This window comes from Pezoporus occidentalis, unplaced genomic scaffold, assembly GCF_034315485.1.
Source record: "Pezoporus occidentalis ecotype Australia unplaced genomic scaffold, CSIRO_AGI_Poc_V1 ctg114, whole genome shotgun sequence".
NCBI lineage: Eukaryota > Metazoa > Chordata > Aves > Psittaciformes > Psittacidae > Pezoporus > Pezoporus occidentalis.
In genome coordinates, this window is record NW_026912929.1 from 1,336,246 (window position 1) to 1,353,832 (window position 17,587).

The 17,587-nt window shown below is 47.1% G+C and overlaps 1 protein-coding gene across 3 annotated transcripts in view; it reads left to right on the forward strand.

Annotated features, from left to right (window-relative positions):
- The window catches only part of CHCHD6 (coiled-coil-helix-coiled-coil-helix domain containing 6), a 106,172-nt gene that overhangs the window by 11,542 nt on the left and 77,043 nt on the right, over positions 1–17,587 (forward strand). The gene's annotated exons all lie outside the window — the stretch shown is intronic.

The following is a 17,587-nucleotide window of genomic DNA, read 5'->3' on the forward strand; positions in this document are numbered from 1 at the left end:
CGCAGGGGCTTGGAGCAAGCTGCTCTGGTGGAAGGGGTCCCTGCTGGGGCAGGGGGTTGGAGCTGGATGAGCTTTAAGGTCCCTTCAACCCAGACCTGTCTGTGATTCTTCGATATGAAGAGCTAATTTCACTGTGGCTTTTTCCAGTTCGTTTATTCCCTCTGCTGCAATTAAGCGTCCTCATACCCGCTCCTGTTTGCTGAGGCAGTTTATTTCCAGTCTTGTTTGCTTCCCTCTGCTCCCTCTTTCTCTCTGTCTCTTTTCTCCCCCCAAACTGCAGACTTTGCTCCCACCACCTCTCCTCAGTGGTGTTATCGGTGCCTGTGCTGAGATTGCGGATGCCACCGTTCACTGGGATTCTGAGCATCAGACAATGTTTTACACGGCATCCCATTCTCTAGCTGCCTGGTTGGACATGATGTTGGTACCTTATCTTCATGCTGACACACACTGGACATTAATAGAAATACATTGCTGAGGCACACGTGTGGAATTTCAAGCAGCCTTTCGAGCTGTGCTTTAGATAGTCTATTGTGTGCTTAACCTCTGCAAGAGGGTTTGATGAGGCGCACAACGTTAACTCTTGGGCAGCTGGCTGGACTCTTAGAGTTGCTTGTTACAGTCGGCATAATACCCTCCTAATTGCATGCTGCTTATCTAATGTGGATTTTCAGCATTTTCCAGCCTATATTTCCGTGACCAATATTCCTTCCTGAAGCAGATTTCGAGGGAAGAAATAGCTGTGTGGATTGCATGTGGGGAAGAGGTAGGAAACGCGTGCTGCAAAGGGAGCCAAGCTGCCAGCACCCACGTTTGGCTTTGGCTAAAGTCTGTCCCTGAACTATTGATTGTGTTACAAAAAAATGACCTGGATGCAGTCGCTGCTGTTTGCTGGGAATTCCTCCTGCTTTTGGAGCACATCAGAGTTTTTATTGTTTCCTTTGTGCTCTATCCGTGTACTTTCTCCTCTTGTTTGTTACGGCCATCTGCAATTACCTATATTATTTATGAGCGCTGAGTAAAACATGATGGAAAGTAGCTTCTTAAAAGGGGCTTTACTGAGGGAGAGGAAATGAGCTGATGACTTTCTCTTTGATTTTGAGACAATGAAAATAGAACACCTGCAAGCTCAGGAGGGGGGGAAGGAATTAGAGAATGAGCTGCCTTTCCTTTTCCTGGCTGCATGTTACACTGGGGCTTTAGAGCCTTTTTAGCCTTGAAGACTTTGTGATAATGGGCAAAGTTGAAGGATGATGCAGTAGGAGCAGGGAGTAAAAATTGATCAAACACGCAGATAGAACAGAGCTATGTATAATTACTGTCCAAAAGAAAGAGCTCCAGAGTTTAATACCTGTGTGAATAGCACCTTAGGCTGAGGCTACGCTTGTTAAATAACCTGTGCTCTTCCAACTAGGACTCAGTGCTTGCCATGTGCATTCACTGGATCTGAAGCCTGATCCTTTTTTGCCATGCAAAGAGTAGTTCATTGTCTTCAAGCTCCTTTCTTTTTTTCAAACGCATAAGCTTGTATCTCTTCCCTCTCCTTTCCCCTTCAGCCTCTGAGCAGGGTGGGTTTGCTCCTCAGTGTTACCTGGCTATAGCTGTGGTTGGCAACAGTAACCTGAAACTGTGACTCTCCCCTGGAGCTTCCCAGCTTTCAATACACAAATGGTTCCTTGCAAAAGCTGTTCTTTTCCCAGCTGAGGACCTGAGCAATCGGTCATCTTTGTACCATCAAGTGATATGTTCTCCTGGTTTAACAGCTAGATGTGAATAAAGGGGCATTGGGAATAAGAGTGTGCTTAAAAACCCCACAAACCCAACAACAAAACCAACCCAAACCCCAACAAATCCCCACAAAGCAAGCCCAAGTCAAAAAACCTCCCAAATAACATTATCAGTTGTAAATAAACTTGTGTGGTTCTTAAATCCTCCTCCCTAATATTTCAGGCTAAAAAGGTTTTGTTTCAAGTACAGAACTTGGGGAAGCAGAAGAGGTTCAAGCTGCAAAGCCAGCTGTGCTTTTCAAGGGAATGGTGTAGTTTTCCTTCACTTCCAGAGCTGCCCCTTGGGCAGAGTCTGCCTTTCCCTGTTCAGGGCTCTGCATTTTGCAGTGTGAGTTCTCTGAGCCTTTGTGCTGCTGAAGGTTATCGGAGTTCTGGTGAAAACCTCCCTGCCTGTATACAGTGACCTGCAGAAAGAGGTGGTTTGCTGGCCAGGTAAGGATTAAACACTGTTCCCTTGCTGGTAGTAGAAGTGGGATGTGTCAACTCCTTCTCCCATGGCTGTTCAGAACCTGGCACTTGGGCACTTTGCCCTTATTCCAGTTGTGATGAAGGACTAAACCCGATCTTGAAGCTGTTGCCAGCCACTTCTTCTCTTTATGTAATGCATTTGGGGTATGAATAAGAGTTTTCATTGTGATTAATCTCAATAGAGTCTCAGTTTGTGCCCAGAGTTACTGGGGATCATTAGCCCTGCTCCTGCTCCTGCTCCACTAATGTCATTCTGCCCTAGCAGCCTTATTTTCTGAGGTTAATAAGGAATGTTAAGGCACCTGGAGGGAAAGGAGCTCTAATGGTCTTAGCTGCCATTCTCCTCTATGTAGATGGGACCAGTGTGGTTGATAAATACTCCACTGCCTCAGGGCTTTCAAATGCAGGCTGCTCCCTTAGGAGAGAAAGTAGTTCAAGGGGTACCAGGGGTGTTCTTCAGCTGGGATTGAAGTGGAAGGGCAGAGATTTCCTCAGCACAGTCTCATTGAAGTGCATCTTAACCCCTCTATTTCAGTGTTTTGCTGCCAGGTATCTTGGGGAGCAGGTAATGGTGGCACATACATTTTCTGACTCCTTGAGCAGGCAGAATTTTGCCTTGTTGTTTGCCCACCTTCAGAAGTTACATCTGCTTTCTGCACGAGGGATGTCTCGCCGGGCGTCCTTAAGCTGCAGTGAAAACTCGCATCTCTGCAGGAATGACTGATAAACTTCCATGTCAGTAGTCATTTGAGGTGGTTGTTGCTGGTTGCCCAGCAGATGTTGCTGTTGAGCTTAGTTGGGCTTCACTCTACAGTTCAGCAAGTCATTTGCCTATTTTAAGAGCTATGATGCAGACTGATTTGGAACTAAGTCTCCTGCTTGATAATTCATGTCCTCTACTGGTAAGTCAGTACATTGTCCAGAGGCTTAAGGAGCATCTTGTGCACACGTGTGTAAATAAATAAGTGATGCTAGGATATCTTATCAGACCTATGCATTACATTTTCACTTCATTACTGCCTCTGAACTGTTATGAAAACTTGCCCTTTCCTTAGCAAAGCAGTTTGAATGTGCTTATCCTGTAACTGGTTTTGGGGGGGGAACTTGTTGGCTTTTCAAGTGAGCCTTTAAAATGCAATGATGTGAATGGAGTCTCATAAACAATCCATAACCTGTGTATCCTCATTAACACCCCTTTCAGTTTAGGATCTAGGAAAATCTATTCCCTGCCTTGTGCAGAACCTGGGAGATGAATTATGTATCTTATTTGGGGTCAGAAGCCTGGCTCAGCCCGTGGCCGCTCTGGGTATTGATCTTGCAGGCTCTGCTCCTCGGTTCTCTGGGATGCGATTCCAGCTGTGGTACTCCTGATTTTGGAAATGAGGGTTTTTAATGGGCATCTCTGTTGCACGACAGTGATGATGCCTTCGCTGAGCTCATCCTTTCCTGCGGTGTGAGCGCGTTGGAAGCAGCAGTGAGTGCTTCCTGAAGGTGGCAGTGAAGGGACACCCATGAGGACTCCTTCCCGAGGCTGGATTGGGAGCTGCTGAGCCCTCACATTGCTCGCATAGCAAGGCAGCAGCTCCAAGGTTTTGCTTATTTGTTTTCATTCTGACTCTCCTTCTCCAGGAGTTACCATAATATTTCTCAGGACGAGTTTACCCTTAGTTTTTGAAGTTCATTGGTTTATATAGGAATAGATCACTTGGAGGTGTGAGGCCACTAAGTACTGACCCAGTTTACAAACTGGAGATGTATGTGCAGTCAGCCTACTTCTATCTTTCCTTTTCTCCCCATGCTTCCTGGGCTCACTTTCACGTTTGGCTGCATGGATCTAGCAGCTTGTGAAGTTGTGCTTTCAGGCTGCAGAGGGGAGCACAAGGTGGTTGTGTGTAAATGGTTTCTAATGGTGCTTCTTGGAGGGGTAGAGAAGGGCTCCTGAGAGCAAGTTTGGTTTGGGAAGTGGTGGGAGGAGAGTGGCAGATCTGCCCTAATGCCATCTCGTGCTTGCTATCAAAACTGATGTTGCTGCCTCCATTCCTCAGATCCTCTTTAAGATTCACTGTTTTGACCTACATCCCAACCTTATAATTAGATACTTCCTACAGAACCTCATCTGAAACATTGACTGTATCATCTGTGTCCCTTTGGCTTTGACTGTCTGCAGACAGGCTGTAGACTGCTGAAGACCTGCGCTGCAAAACCACTGGAGCTTCTTTCAGCAGCAGTTTGAGATGTGCAGGCACTATCTCAGGTCAGTCTTCACTGATACTGTAAGTTTCGGAGTGATTTTGAATGTAAAAGATAAAGATGATCTATTCGGCCTTGGATGAAATGAATTATTGCTTTGAGGGCAGAATCTGCTCTCGAGGGAGAAGGTGGTGGTTGGCTGGAATCCCTGCAGATTTTGAAGGAGGAGATTTGTGTCTTTTCATCTGTTTTCAAGGAGGAGAAACAAGAGTTAGAAAAACCACTTAAAGGTTCAGTTAAGATTTATTCTGGCTGCAGAACTGCCTCCCATAATAACTTTAATATGCATCATCCTGAAGCTCCTAATTGGCCTGGTGTTGGCAGGGCTTTCGGAGCGGCAGAATATCCACCGTTCAGCATCTTTTAGGAAGGATTGTAGCCAGAAAAGCACAAAAGATGAAATGGCTGCCTTATAAATTCTGACTGACCTTGAGAGTCCCTGTTCTAACAAGCAGGAGGACGCTGTGGAGAGCCATCTAGACGAGAGCAGGGGTGGGAGTTGTGTGTAGGTGCGCAGTTCTTGAAGCAAGAGGAGAGGAATGAGAAGGCCTTGTGGACTTGGTGGGAGGAGGTGGTTTTGTTGGGGGCCACGTGCCTACTTACCCTGTTGTTTCTGTTGTCTGCACTGACACTGATCAATCTATTCTTTCTTTTCCTGGCGGATGCTCGTGGGGGTGGGCTGTGGAACATCTCTAGGTTGGATCAACCCATTGTGTCAGAGCTGGTATCTTCATGTAGGAAATCAGAGAATCAGCCAGGTTGGAAAAGACCTCTAAGATCATGAAATCCCACCCTTCCGCAGCACTGCCAAGGCCACCACTAACCCATGGCACTGAGGGCCTTGTCTACGTGGTGTGTGAACACTTCCAGGGATGGTGACTCCACCAGTCTCTGGGCAGCCCATTCCAATGCCTGTTACCTCCCTGGTCCTGCTGCCACACTGGTGCTGGTACAGGCCAGGATGCCATTGGCCTTCTGGCTGCACGGGCATAAGCTGCTCATGTTCAGCTCTGTCAGTCAGCACCCCCAGGTCCTTTTCCATGAGCAGCTTTCCAGCCACTCTCCCCCAAGCCTGGAGCATTGCAGGGTGTTGCTGTGGCCAGTTGATCCCAGTCAGTTGTTCCTCTCTGCTTGGTGACTGACTGGTCCCTGTGTGGGTGCCCACTGGATGGATCAGAGCCTGAATGACCAAGGACTTGGATGAAGTTTCCCTTAGCTTTTCCTCTGCTTCCCAAAGCCAGGGTGGGAGGTGGGAGCCTCGCTTTGTGAATGATGAAGGGCTGTCATTCTCACTCTCCTGGGCTGTCAGTTGGGCACCTTTTGCAGCCCCTAAATTCCCTTTAAAACAAACCATTTGGCTGAGTTTATTTCATTCCATTAAGTAACTCTACTGCTAATGCAGAATTATCTGCAGCGGTGACACTCATCTCTGCTTTAATTATCCCAAAGCTGTGCAGTTCCCCCTCCCCTCTGCCTGGAAGTTGTCACTTGTGCAGCGTGGTTTTGCAGAGATAAGTGTGTAATGCACAGCGGTGCTTTGGGGCTCACACAATACTCAGGCAGTTGCTGATTGCTAAACGAAGGCAATAGGAGAGACAAGGATTTTAGTCTCTGTCTTCTATTAGTGGCTCTCATCCATGTGGAGTGAGAGAGACTGGGAAGGAAAGAGCTTATCAGAACTTCCTAATACGGCTTGAAGATGAAGATGTGAGCAAGTGCTGATTGGAGGCATTAAGCTTACAGGTGTTAGGGAGATTTGGAAGCACAAGTATTTGTTTTTCTGCTGAAGGAGTGTAAGAAATGAAGCATCCGTGATCCTGGGCAGCAGCCCAGGAGCCCTGCTTGTGTTTGTGTTTCCCACCCCCTTGCTTTGTTACTGACTCTGTTGCTGGTAAACACCCTCTCCGGGTGTACAAGAGCCTGGGATCCAGGCAGTCACTATGAGGAGCTACAACTGAGTTACAGGGTATTTACTCCTAAGGTGGGAGAAGACACATACTTGAGTGAAATAAGTGCTGGTTCTTCACACCATACTTGTGTTTAAGCAGTGATTTTGCTAGTGGAGGGCCAGGTCAGACCTATCTGAACACAAGGCACGTGGACAGCACGATACTTGTGGCATTGGAAGGCAAAGGTCTCTTTTGGGAATAAAATGTTCTTTAAGAGACTTCTCAAACCCTGCAAAATCTGAATGAGCAGGAAGCTGGAGGGAGCTGTAATTGCACTTGTCTGGTTTCCCAAAGCTGAGAAGTGGGTTGCAGGCGCCTCATTTCACGTGCAGTGACGCACCGAGGTTTGGGGATGGAGAGCACCTGGAGCATGTGGCAAGTCTTGAGAGGGGCCTGGTGGAAATGAGGACGGTGTGAGAAGCAAAGCCTGTTTATTAGCTTTTAATAGATGGAAATGAGGCATTTATTGGTGTTATCTGCTGGCGGAGACGTTCTGCCAGCTACCTTTGTTTGGAGCTCTGACCAAGGCGTGCAATATGTAATTGTGTTCCAGCTTCCATCCTGACTTAATTCTGTGGATTGAAATTACTCTCTTTCACATACAAAAGCATTGAATTCTTTCCCTGTATTGTTATGATGAAGGCAATTTCTGGTTGCTGACTGGCAGGAATGAGGAGGGCAGGACTGTACAGCTCGCGTTACAACGCGCTTCCTCAGTCCCTCTGGATGTGTTGCACTTGGCTGGCAGCGGAGGCACCTGTCTGAGCAAGCTTTCTTTGGCCTCCAAGTAGGTTGTATATTTTCTTTGGCTCAAGGACATAGTCTTAAGTGTGTCACTTGAGGACCTCACAGCTTGCTGAGCTCTGAATCTTTCCATCAATCTCAGACTTATTTTCTATGGCGTTTGTCACCATAGTGGTTTATGTACTATCCGGATAAGTAGACTGGCATCATAGGGTGGTCAGTTAGATGGCTTTCTTCCTCTCAGGAAAGGATATTATATTAAGAACTATACTTCCTACGGGAGGTTATATGCTCACCCCACAGTAATTTAGTCTCAAAACTGTCTGTCTGGGAGCCTGAACACCACTGACAAATTTCCACGTCTCTTCTCTACATACTATGAGCTGAAATACCTTTCCCATCTGGCAGTCGATGCTCACACAGAAAGATCTTCAAGTGGCAGAACTAATACCCAGCCCAATTGCTTGGGGTTTGGTTTTGTTTAAAGCTTTGAAAACCATCCCAGAAGATCATGGCAGGAAATAACACAAATAAGTAAAGCCTTAGTGGCTTCTTTGGCCTCGTCTTGTAAAACCCACTTGCCAGGTTTGAAGTTTCCATGAACCTGTATTAATTGCTTCTCTCACCTTTGTAATATACTTCCCAAGGAGGAATGGGATGAACTGTCACTCTTAAAAATACTAATTCACTCAAAGATGCAGAGAAAAACAGGGAGATGAGGAGGACTCTGTAGTGGAGGTGATCAAGCTCATTGCCTTGGCTGACATGAGTGAGGTACAACATTCCTTATCCACGTGGCGAGGGAGGTTGGTTGGGCCTCCTGAGGGAGCTGCTGGGGTACTGGTGGGTGAGTGTGGGAGAAACCCCAGTCACAACCCCCATAGCAAACACTGTGCAGCCTGGGCTTGGAGGGGAGAGGGAGAAGGGCTCTTGTGTCTGTGTGCTGCTGCTGCCTCCTGTGAGCGTGTTGGAAGCATCAGTGGGGCTGATGATTGATTGTCCTTTTAAATCACAGTTACATCAGTCACAGAACCCGGGAATGTTAATTCCTGATTCGCTCCTTGGGAAACTGAACCCTGGGGAGATGAATCCCTTTAAATGATGGCTCCCAAGCGCGGCAGCCAGGAGGTCGGGCTGAAGGGAAAGGCTGCTGTGGCTCTGCATGGGTTTGTGGCTGTCTCATTCCTTCTTTTTCAGTGTTTCTGTGCACTCCTTCAGAATCCTCTCTGTGCTCACAGTGCGTTTTCCACGCTGACGGTGGTAGGTGGCAGCCTGACACCTGCAGTGAGTTCATCACTGCAAGCAGTGTTAGTTACTTGGAGTTGGTGGATGGCTTTCACCATTCACTGCTGCTCCTGAGTCCTCAGGAGACTTCACAATGAAACAGGGCTTGCTTTTTTTTTGCTGCTCCAGCTCTTTCCCTTCATCTCCAGTGTGTGAAACCTTTCATTCCTTTATACTTAGATCTTTGGAGATAATTTATGATTGTGCATCTTGGAGGATATTAAGAGGCAAGCCTCGGTACTCTGCGGCTGTTCTTCAGTGATTTGCACAAATACATGGGTGATGAAAATCTTGGTTTCTTCTGCTGTTTGGATCTGTTATCAGTCATGATCCTGTCTAGGATTTGCTGCATGAATCAGGCCAAATTATTGCATCTTGTTTGTGCTTTAGCGTCGTTGGAATAGTGGTTATCTCCAGAAGTGCTGTCATGATGCGTTGATGTTACTGAGATCTCTGCAGGTGAATAGTGTGTTTTTAGAAAACAAAAATACCCCCCTCAGGAGCCTCTGGTTTAGTTCTTGATGCTTTTCAGGTGTTTAAAACTTTGTGTTTCTTTGAAAGCTTTTCCAAGCTTTCAGTTATAAGTGACTCTAAGTACCTGCGTGTGTCATTGTCTGCTTGTGGGGTTGGTATATGTTGAGCTATCAAAGTGACTTTTGGTTCCTAAGCAGCAGAATTAGATGATGGAAGTTGCACAAAACCTGTCTCCGCTGTTTGTTCTCCTCTCAGTTGTACTCTGTGTGGCTGGTAAAGCTGTTTCCAGAAGGATTTTCAGGATGGAGGCACTAAAGAGCTGTAGATGTTGGGCATGTGACTAGGAATTAGTTATTTAAAAGGTTGGACCAGATGGTCCCCGAGTTCCCTTCCAACCTGGTATTCCATGATACTTCCGTTACTGTCCCACTGAATTAAAGGTGCTGTATGTTAACCCCTATGAAAGCAATTGCCCTGGGAGGCCACTGGGAAGGGCTGGAGGAAAATCAGATGCAGCAGAGAACAGGGAAAAGGAAGTTTCCAGTCCTAGCTTGGTGCTGTCCCTTTTGGAACCAAGGCGGGCAGCTCAGTGTAGCTTGGTCAGGCTTCTGCCCAGCCTGAGTATGGAGGCAGCACTAGGACAGCGATTCCTTGCTTCAGTCTGGCTTTCCTGCCTTCCCTATCTTCCAGCTTTTAGAACTGAACAGGGACTTGTTGGTTTTCAGCGGCCTCTTTTGTTGCAGAAGGTTCCCAGCAGTCTTGTATTGCTGCTGCTGCCCTTTGAGGTGAGAATGAAGCATTTTATGAATCGAGGATGTTTGCTAGACAGCCCTTTGAGAACCAAGTTAGCTTTTTGACACTAGTGGGTGGTGTTTTCTACCCTCCTCCTCCTCCTTCCTGTTTCCCTGGTGCACTTTGTCTTAACTCTGGTGTAGGAACTACTTTGTCCAGCTCATAATGCCATCAGAGCCTGGCTGTTAGCTGAGGAAGTGGTCACTTTATTTATAGCTTTGAAGAGGTCTCGGCACTGCAGCACCTCAGAGTGGCCTTTTATTGGCACAGAGAGCCCCTCTCCAGGTTTGTAACCCCTTTGGGCACTGGAAGCTGCTCTAAGGTCTTCCCGGAGCCTTCTCTTCTCCACATTGTTTTAGCAGGATTAGTTTCCCTAGGACTCCTTAGGAACACACATTATGAACTCTCCCTGCAAGATAATACTGAGACATTCCCTGGTTTAGGTGGTAGCCCAGCACACAAGTCCATAGCTGCTGCACAGTGGTGAAGGTGTGCACACTCATGCCGTTGACACAAGGTGGAAATACCAACTCTGATTGAAGGAGAGCCAAGGGAAAGTCATGTTTGAAGACTCAGAGGTGATTTGTGTCTTTAACAACGTCTCTGATGATCCAGCAAGGGGGAATGGTACAATACTCCAGTGGTTTGTCTTGGAAAGGAGTTGAAGGATCCCTGGCCAGGAACAGGAGGGGCACATTTGGAGAGTTAAAGTGTTTTGGAACAGAACTTGCTGACCATCACCATTGTGTCAGTGATCCTGATTGTTGAGGACTGAGAATGGAAACTAAAATGGGAAATGGCTCCTTGCCTTGTTGTAAGAAGTGAAGAGTTGACTCTGACTTGTAATGTGACTACTTGGGAGAACCACCAGTGTTGTGGATGGCTTGGGAGGAGAAGGGAGAAGAACACGCAGCTTTTGTGTGTTCACATGCTTTCTGTGTGTGTGCTTTTACCCCAGTACCTAACAGACCTTGTCCCTTTTCCTTGCCAATGCCAGTGCTGGGGAGTTCAGGGTAAGCTCTGTTTGGTCTGAAAAAGCTCCTGCCGCTTAAGCGCCGTGAGCAGCGTGAAGAGGAAGGTGGGGGCAGAGGACGATGACTTCAGCTGCTGCCTGTCTCGTTCCTGTCAATGTAAAGAGCTTCCCAAAGACGGGTAATATTTTGCAATTGAGTTTCTCTTTTAAAGGCACTGTGCTGCTAATGTTGATTTAATAAGGTTCTCGGTCTCTCTCCTTGCTTAATTTGAACCGGCTAATTTTGTGCTTCACAGTTGTGCGCACAGAATTAGTGTGGGGAGTGGCGCTGGAGGCAGGGGAGCGCGGGGCCGCACAGGAGTTGCCAGGGGAGATTGATTCAGCACAGTGAAAAGGTGCATGGGGTTACGTGGCCCCAGCTCCGAGCAACGTGACGGTGGTACTGATGGGAAGGAAAGCTTGGTCCTTTCCGACGGTTTTAGGTCTCTGGGGGTGTAGGACCAACGCTACAATGGAAAGGGAGCATTGGGGTGTTGGTTTCTTTGGATGGGTTTTTCTTTTGATTTTTATATGTATGTAATATAAATTATGTGACGGGCAGCAAGGAGAATGTCATAGAATCATAGAATGGTTTGGGTTGGAAGGACTTTAAACCTTATCCGGTTCCAATCCCCTGCTGCGGGCAGGGATACCTTCCTCTAGAGCAGCTTGCTCCAAGCCCCGTCTAACCTGGCCTTATATGATAATGTATGATGAGATAAATAAGCTTTTAAGGGTTTCATTTGAAAGGTTGTTTCGCCAAGTATGGCCTTTATTTTCCAGAATGCTAAGAGCCTATGAGAGGGTCTGAATCTGATCTTGCTGATCTATTTTGTCTATACTTAAATATGTTTTTTTTTTTCCGATTTAATTCTATACTTGTCTAAAAAGCCATTGCCATCCTTGAGCATGTAATTCCTTTGTTGGCCTGGGGATAAATGGAAATTCCCCAAAACCACAGTGCCAAAAGATGAGCTAAAACATTGTACAAATCACAGTAGTAACACGAGCTTTTTCCTGTGCCTCCTGCTTTGTTAGTGTACCTTTCCCCTGCCTCTTAGCAAACCACTCCTCTGCAACAGAGCTGAATCCTAATTTGCTTCTTGCTTGAGTTGGATGACAACTCTTCACACAAGCGAGCGGGCAGTGTAGAAGGAGCACATGTTCAGCTGAGTTTTGTGATAAGCTGCCAACGTGTTTCATTGGAAACCTCATTAAATCACAATTAAATCCACGGGAAAAAGAAAATGGGTCATCTCAGTGAGTAGTTGATGGATGAGGCTTATGGTTTCCAGTGCTGGTCAGGGGCATCATTGCTCCTTGCTGTTGGTGATCTCTGTTGAAGTCCTACCACAGAACCACCAGGAAATTGTCCCAAGCCCTGGAAACCACCTCTGGGGGACGATCTCTGCCTGTGTTTCTTCCATCCCATGGCCTTGGTCAGAGGGAAGAATCCCTTTCCTGCCTCAAACCCTGTGTCACATCCCCCCTGCTTCCTCTTTCTTCTCACATTGTTTCTGGTAATAGGAGCTGAACTTCTGCCAATTGCTTCTGCAGCATTTGACAGCTGAGACTGGGTTGTGCGGAGTTATCCCAAACATGTGCTTGGGGAGGGCACTTGACCAAGCAGGCCCTGCATGAGGAATGAAGGTTTGGAGCCAACTGTTAATGTAGTACCTATAAAAAGCCTGAACCTGCCTTGGAGGGTTTCTTTCCCCCTGGCTCACAGTGCCTGTAGTGATGAGTCTCCAGGAATCCATCTGAAATCACTCGCCTGTCTGGTTATTTCTAGTCTGCTGCTCTGGTCAACTTGTTTAATGAATAAATCAAACACCAGGCTCTTAAAATCGCTGTCATTGACTCTGGAGTGTAGCATGGAAAAGGAGCTTACCAGGTAACATGATTTTGTGTGCCCCAACTAGAATTGGGGAGCAAACAGTGTGCAGATATGTTTGTACATGGTATCTAGTATAATAAATCCAGCAATCTGTCTTTAGGGTTCTGTGATGCTCTGAGCTGGATTGACTCAATTTGCAAACTCATGAAGCATGAATCTTAGCTCTGACTGCTATATTTAGAGCATACACTGTTTTAAAGCTGGACTTCAATCTTGCTTTTGATCAGAGGCTCCAGGAGTAAATGCTACTCGGATTCTTTCGGATGTGATATCAGTTTTGAGACACAGTGGGAGCTCCACTGTGAGCAAAATGGTTTCTTTCCCTAACGAAAATTCCCCAAACTGCTTAACTCTTCCTGCTGCACCCAGTCTATACCAGCATCTTCTTGACAGCAGCAGCAGTGCTTGGTTTGTGGTCCTTGCTGGGAGACTACGAGGTATTGTTCCTTAGAAAGAGAGGATGCTCTTCCCAACCCCTGTTTTCTCCAAGCCATCTGCCTTGAGCACAAGTGTGTTGTGTTGCCCAATAAATGGACATTGAATCAGCATTGAATATTGCAGTCTCTTACAAACGTGAAGCACTTGCCCAGTGTGGAAAGCTGCTGTTTGCAACTTATCCCATCAAAAGGAAATCAAAATTCTGCTGGCAGTGACATAGATTTGCAGGTTGCTTGTGATACAATCGTGCCCCGGAGATGGCAATGTACAAATGAAGAATGCAGGGTACAATAGCCTGAAATCCTGCTTGTTGCTGAATCTACACTCTTCTTTTTGCAGATGATTTCATTATGATATGCTTGGACTTCATTAAAAGCTGCAACCTTGCAGCATTTCCTCCGCTCGCAGCCTGGCGAGCAGCCGGCAGCGCGTGTGCTTGAGAACCGGTACATTATCTTCCCCAAGCACTCAGTGGGTTGCAAGTGCTTTGGAAGCAAGAATCAGAGTCTCTGGTGGACATTTTGTCTATAACTCAAAACCACAACTTAATTGGCAGCCTTTTCATAACTCTGACTGTGGCTTAGGATGTAGGGAATGCTGCAGGCAAGGGCCAAGGTGCATTTCAGAGCTGGTAGTGGGGAATTTCAGTGCTGACTGCCTGTCTCTGCAGTGATCACAGGAATGAGGGGGATTGCAGTCAAGTTCCTCACTTCTGTGTGTTGTTTTTCCTTTCCTGGACAGTCTGATCAGTCTTTCTACATGTTTTGACTCCATTTTATTCCATAGGTAACACCTTACTATTGGTGTGATTGTGAATCTGTCCTAGCCCTGACCAGCCTTCAAAGGACCCTTCCAACCCAATCTATTCTGTGATTTTTCTGATATATTTTGAGTCCCCTGTGCTTTTTGTGGTCCTTTCTGTAAGGCTTTCGTATCCCCTCGATCCACACTGCATGCGTGACTTTCCCACATACATCTTGGAAACCAGTAGGTTGGATCCTGCCCCCAGAAAGAAGCCAAGTCTGTAACGCGGTGTAAAGCGTGCTTTGCTGTGTCTGGGATGCTGGAGCAGGAGAACAGGTCTGTCAGAGTGGGTAAGATGTGGAACGTGGTGCTTGAAAGCTCACCTGAGTCTGAGGATTCACAGAGACAGGCAGGGGATGCGTGACCATGACTGAAGGCTTTGAGGAGTTTTCTTACTCAAGCATGTAATTAAGACAGTCTTTGCCTGTATTAAAAAGCAGCCCCAGAGTCAACTGAGTTTCTCTTAAACTGTGCTGTATTTGAGGTAATCTGCTTCTTAAATCAAACGAATCAGATTTCTAATCTCGTGACAGGAGATCTGTATTCACCGCACTAAACCTCTCCCCATTGCTGCTGCCTATAAATATCTGTTGTGTTCAGAGCCAGGTAGGGAATCGCGGGGAGCGTCTGGGAGCAAATGTGGGAAGGGAATTCCTCCTGAACTCCCATGGCTCCTCATTGGTATGCTGGGAAGCACACGGCTTCGTTATGCACGTCATCTCGGGGGCTTAGTTTGCAAAGCAGTGGTTGTGTTTGAAGCCCCGTGTTGGACTCGGAAGTTAATATATTTGGTATTTAAGAGTTTGGCAAGAGAATCTCTGTCCCCATATGCACGCACAGCAATGAGGCTGGGATGTAGGCATGCCTTCACTGTTATTTTCCCCCCGTCTGTCCTATCCCTAGAAAGCCATATGCCACCCTTAGGCTAACATAATGGGAGCTTGTATTAATGATTATGAGCTAGAAATCATCCAAGAGGAGTTGAATGGCCTTTGATTCAAGCTTTGTGAGAAAATATGACTCAGGAGGGTTGGAAATTCATAGAATCAGAGTGGTTTGGATTGAAGGGGCCTTAAAGCTCCAACCCCTGCCATGGGCAAGGACACCTTCCACTCGAGCAGCTTGCTCCAAGCCCCATCCAGCCTGGCCTTCATGGATGGAATTTCACGATGCTCTCTCTTGAGGTTCACTTCTCTCTTTTTGGGCTGCATTGGTCAGGGGCTTGGGATCTTCCTGTCGAAGGGGCAGAGCAGGAATTGAAGCAAAGAGGTGAAAATGAGAGGGAGTTGTTGACTCACCTGCGCTCAGAACCATCTTGAGCACACATCTCTGGAGAGCCTACGCTCAGCAGGGTTTCTATAGGCATCGAGTGCCTGGTCTGTTGGCAGCTTACAGAATGCAAACTCTATGTATGTATGCATGTGCAGAAGTGGTGATGGGGAAAGGAGATGTGGGCATGGGCTGAAGTATTAAAGCAGGCACTGAAAGCAGATGGTGCACTCTGGATTTTATAAAATAGGTTTCTTTTTTGGTTTGTTTTCAATGAAAACCATCAACTGTCAGCATTGCAAACCTATTTGCGGCAATGCCGTAGGTATTAGGAGTGCAGTTGTCCCTGAATCATAAAAGGGCAGAGGGTTTTTCTGCTGCTTCCCATCTTCATGTTGATAGAATTGTGTGCTCTGTATACATTAGAGCTGAGCAATTTCATCACAGCCTTCCTTCAGGATTGATTGCTGTTCAGTGACTCTTCCTGCTTCCTCTCCCTTGTCAGTTGGTCACATCTCTGACTCTCAGTACGTTTAATATTGATACGGCTTCAATTTTCCACTAAACTGGAAGTGTTTAAGGGTCTGGAGTGGATGCAGAGTGTCTCGATGTATTCTTTACATGCTTTAATTCTTCTCACCGTGGAAAAGTTCAGAGCTGGATTACTGCCTTCAGAAGAAACGAGTCTTTGCTCAGTGATGAAGTCTGGTCATCAAGATGTTAGAATATGTGCTGCTGAGCTCTTCAGATACTGCCATGAGAGCAGGAGCTGGTGCCAGCAGCTGTGTTCAGTTTTGGGCACCTGCTGCCTCTCCTTTCTCGAATCTCCCACTCTTAGCTTCCACTCCCAAAGTTGGCAGTGCCCCCAAAAATGCTCTGTGTTGAGTTCTGAAGGAGGAGATCGCTACCGAGCTGGGTTCCTGAGTCATTGGTCACGCTGCAGGGGAGTTGGATGACAGAGTTCTTGACTATGGCAAGGTAATGGGTCTCTAACGTGAAGCTGGTTCTATCGGGTTACTAAGGTGCTGCCCTTTCTCAGGGTGCTTGGAGTCTTCTCCAAGTGGACTGTGTCATCTTTTCCCCCATATAAATCCGTGAGGCAGGGGATGCTGGTTTGGTCTGAGATCCTGTTTCAAGCACCTTTTGCCTCTGATGCCATCAGGAGGAAGATCTTGGTTTGGTTTTGAGTCCAAACTGTAAAGTCTGGTATCTAAGTCCAGTATCTATGCAGCTTCCTGTGATTGCTCTCCTGTGGGTTACCTGGGTGAGAAATGAACCCTTGGTTTAGCAGCAGTTAGGCTCTGTTGACCAAGGGCTAAAAGATGGTTTGTGTCCCAGGGCTGGCATTATGAGATGCTCAAGTTCCCTGCTGGGAACTGGAAGTGAAACTCACCTGGTTGGGAAGTGAGGAACCCAGATCTTGCTCATTTCCTAAACAGTTTACTTACCCTTGGCAAGTATTAGTGCACATGCTGTGCCTTCTGTTGGTAAATCCAGGTCTGCAAAGAGGTCCTGGCACACGTGGAGAGGCAGCAACACTTGAAGCAGTATTTCTTACCCTGTTTTATTTAGGCTGTGCTTCACTCCCAGCGTAGTCACTTTCCCCCGGTGCATCCATTTGCCAACTGCATCTACACTCATTTTAATGGTCCTGCTTCCATTCAGTGCAGTGTAACTGGTCTGGGAGTAGTAATTTCCCCCCCCACTCCTGAAAAGTGGCAGAATTAAATCCCTTGGCAGTGCCTGCAGGAGAGATGCGCTGTGGTTAGTAACAGTAGTGTGAAAACTGATCCTGCTGTTGTGCATTGCATCTTACAGGGGTATAGGAGGGACCACCTCTTGGTGGTAGGGCTGATGCCTTCTCCCTGCTCTCAGTGACTGCCCAGTGCCACTGAGTGAGTGCCTTGTGTTCATTTTGCCCTGCAAGCATTTATCCAGCAGGAATGCGACGGGTAATGGTTTGGGTACCCCAGGGATGACAGATGTGTGTCCAGTAAAGAGCTCCCGGTGCGCATGACCTACCTGCTGAAATAGTGCTGTGTGCCATAAAGAGCCCGTGTTCCTCCTGCCCATCTGCTGAGGATGGACAGCCCTGCAGCTGCTAAAATGGAGCACCAAAGCTAAGCGCATCTGTCCTGCCTGTAAAAACCAGCAGGAAGAGAAATGGTATTCAAAGCAGGCTTTTGTCAAACGGGGGCAGTGATTCCTGGTGCAAACCTGTTGTGTGTGGCTTTGGCCAGGGACTTGATGCTGCTAAATCAACCCTGCCTGCAGAAAGGGGAGACTTGGTTTCCCCTGCTTGAACTGTAGATGTTCAGTTGGAGCCCTCTCAGCTGTTGTAAGGGATGAGGATGGATGACACACATGGCTGATGCCACCTCATCCCTCAGCTACCTGGAGCAGCCGCTCTGTGCCATTA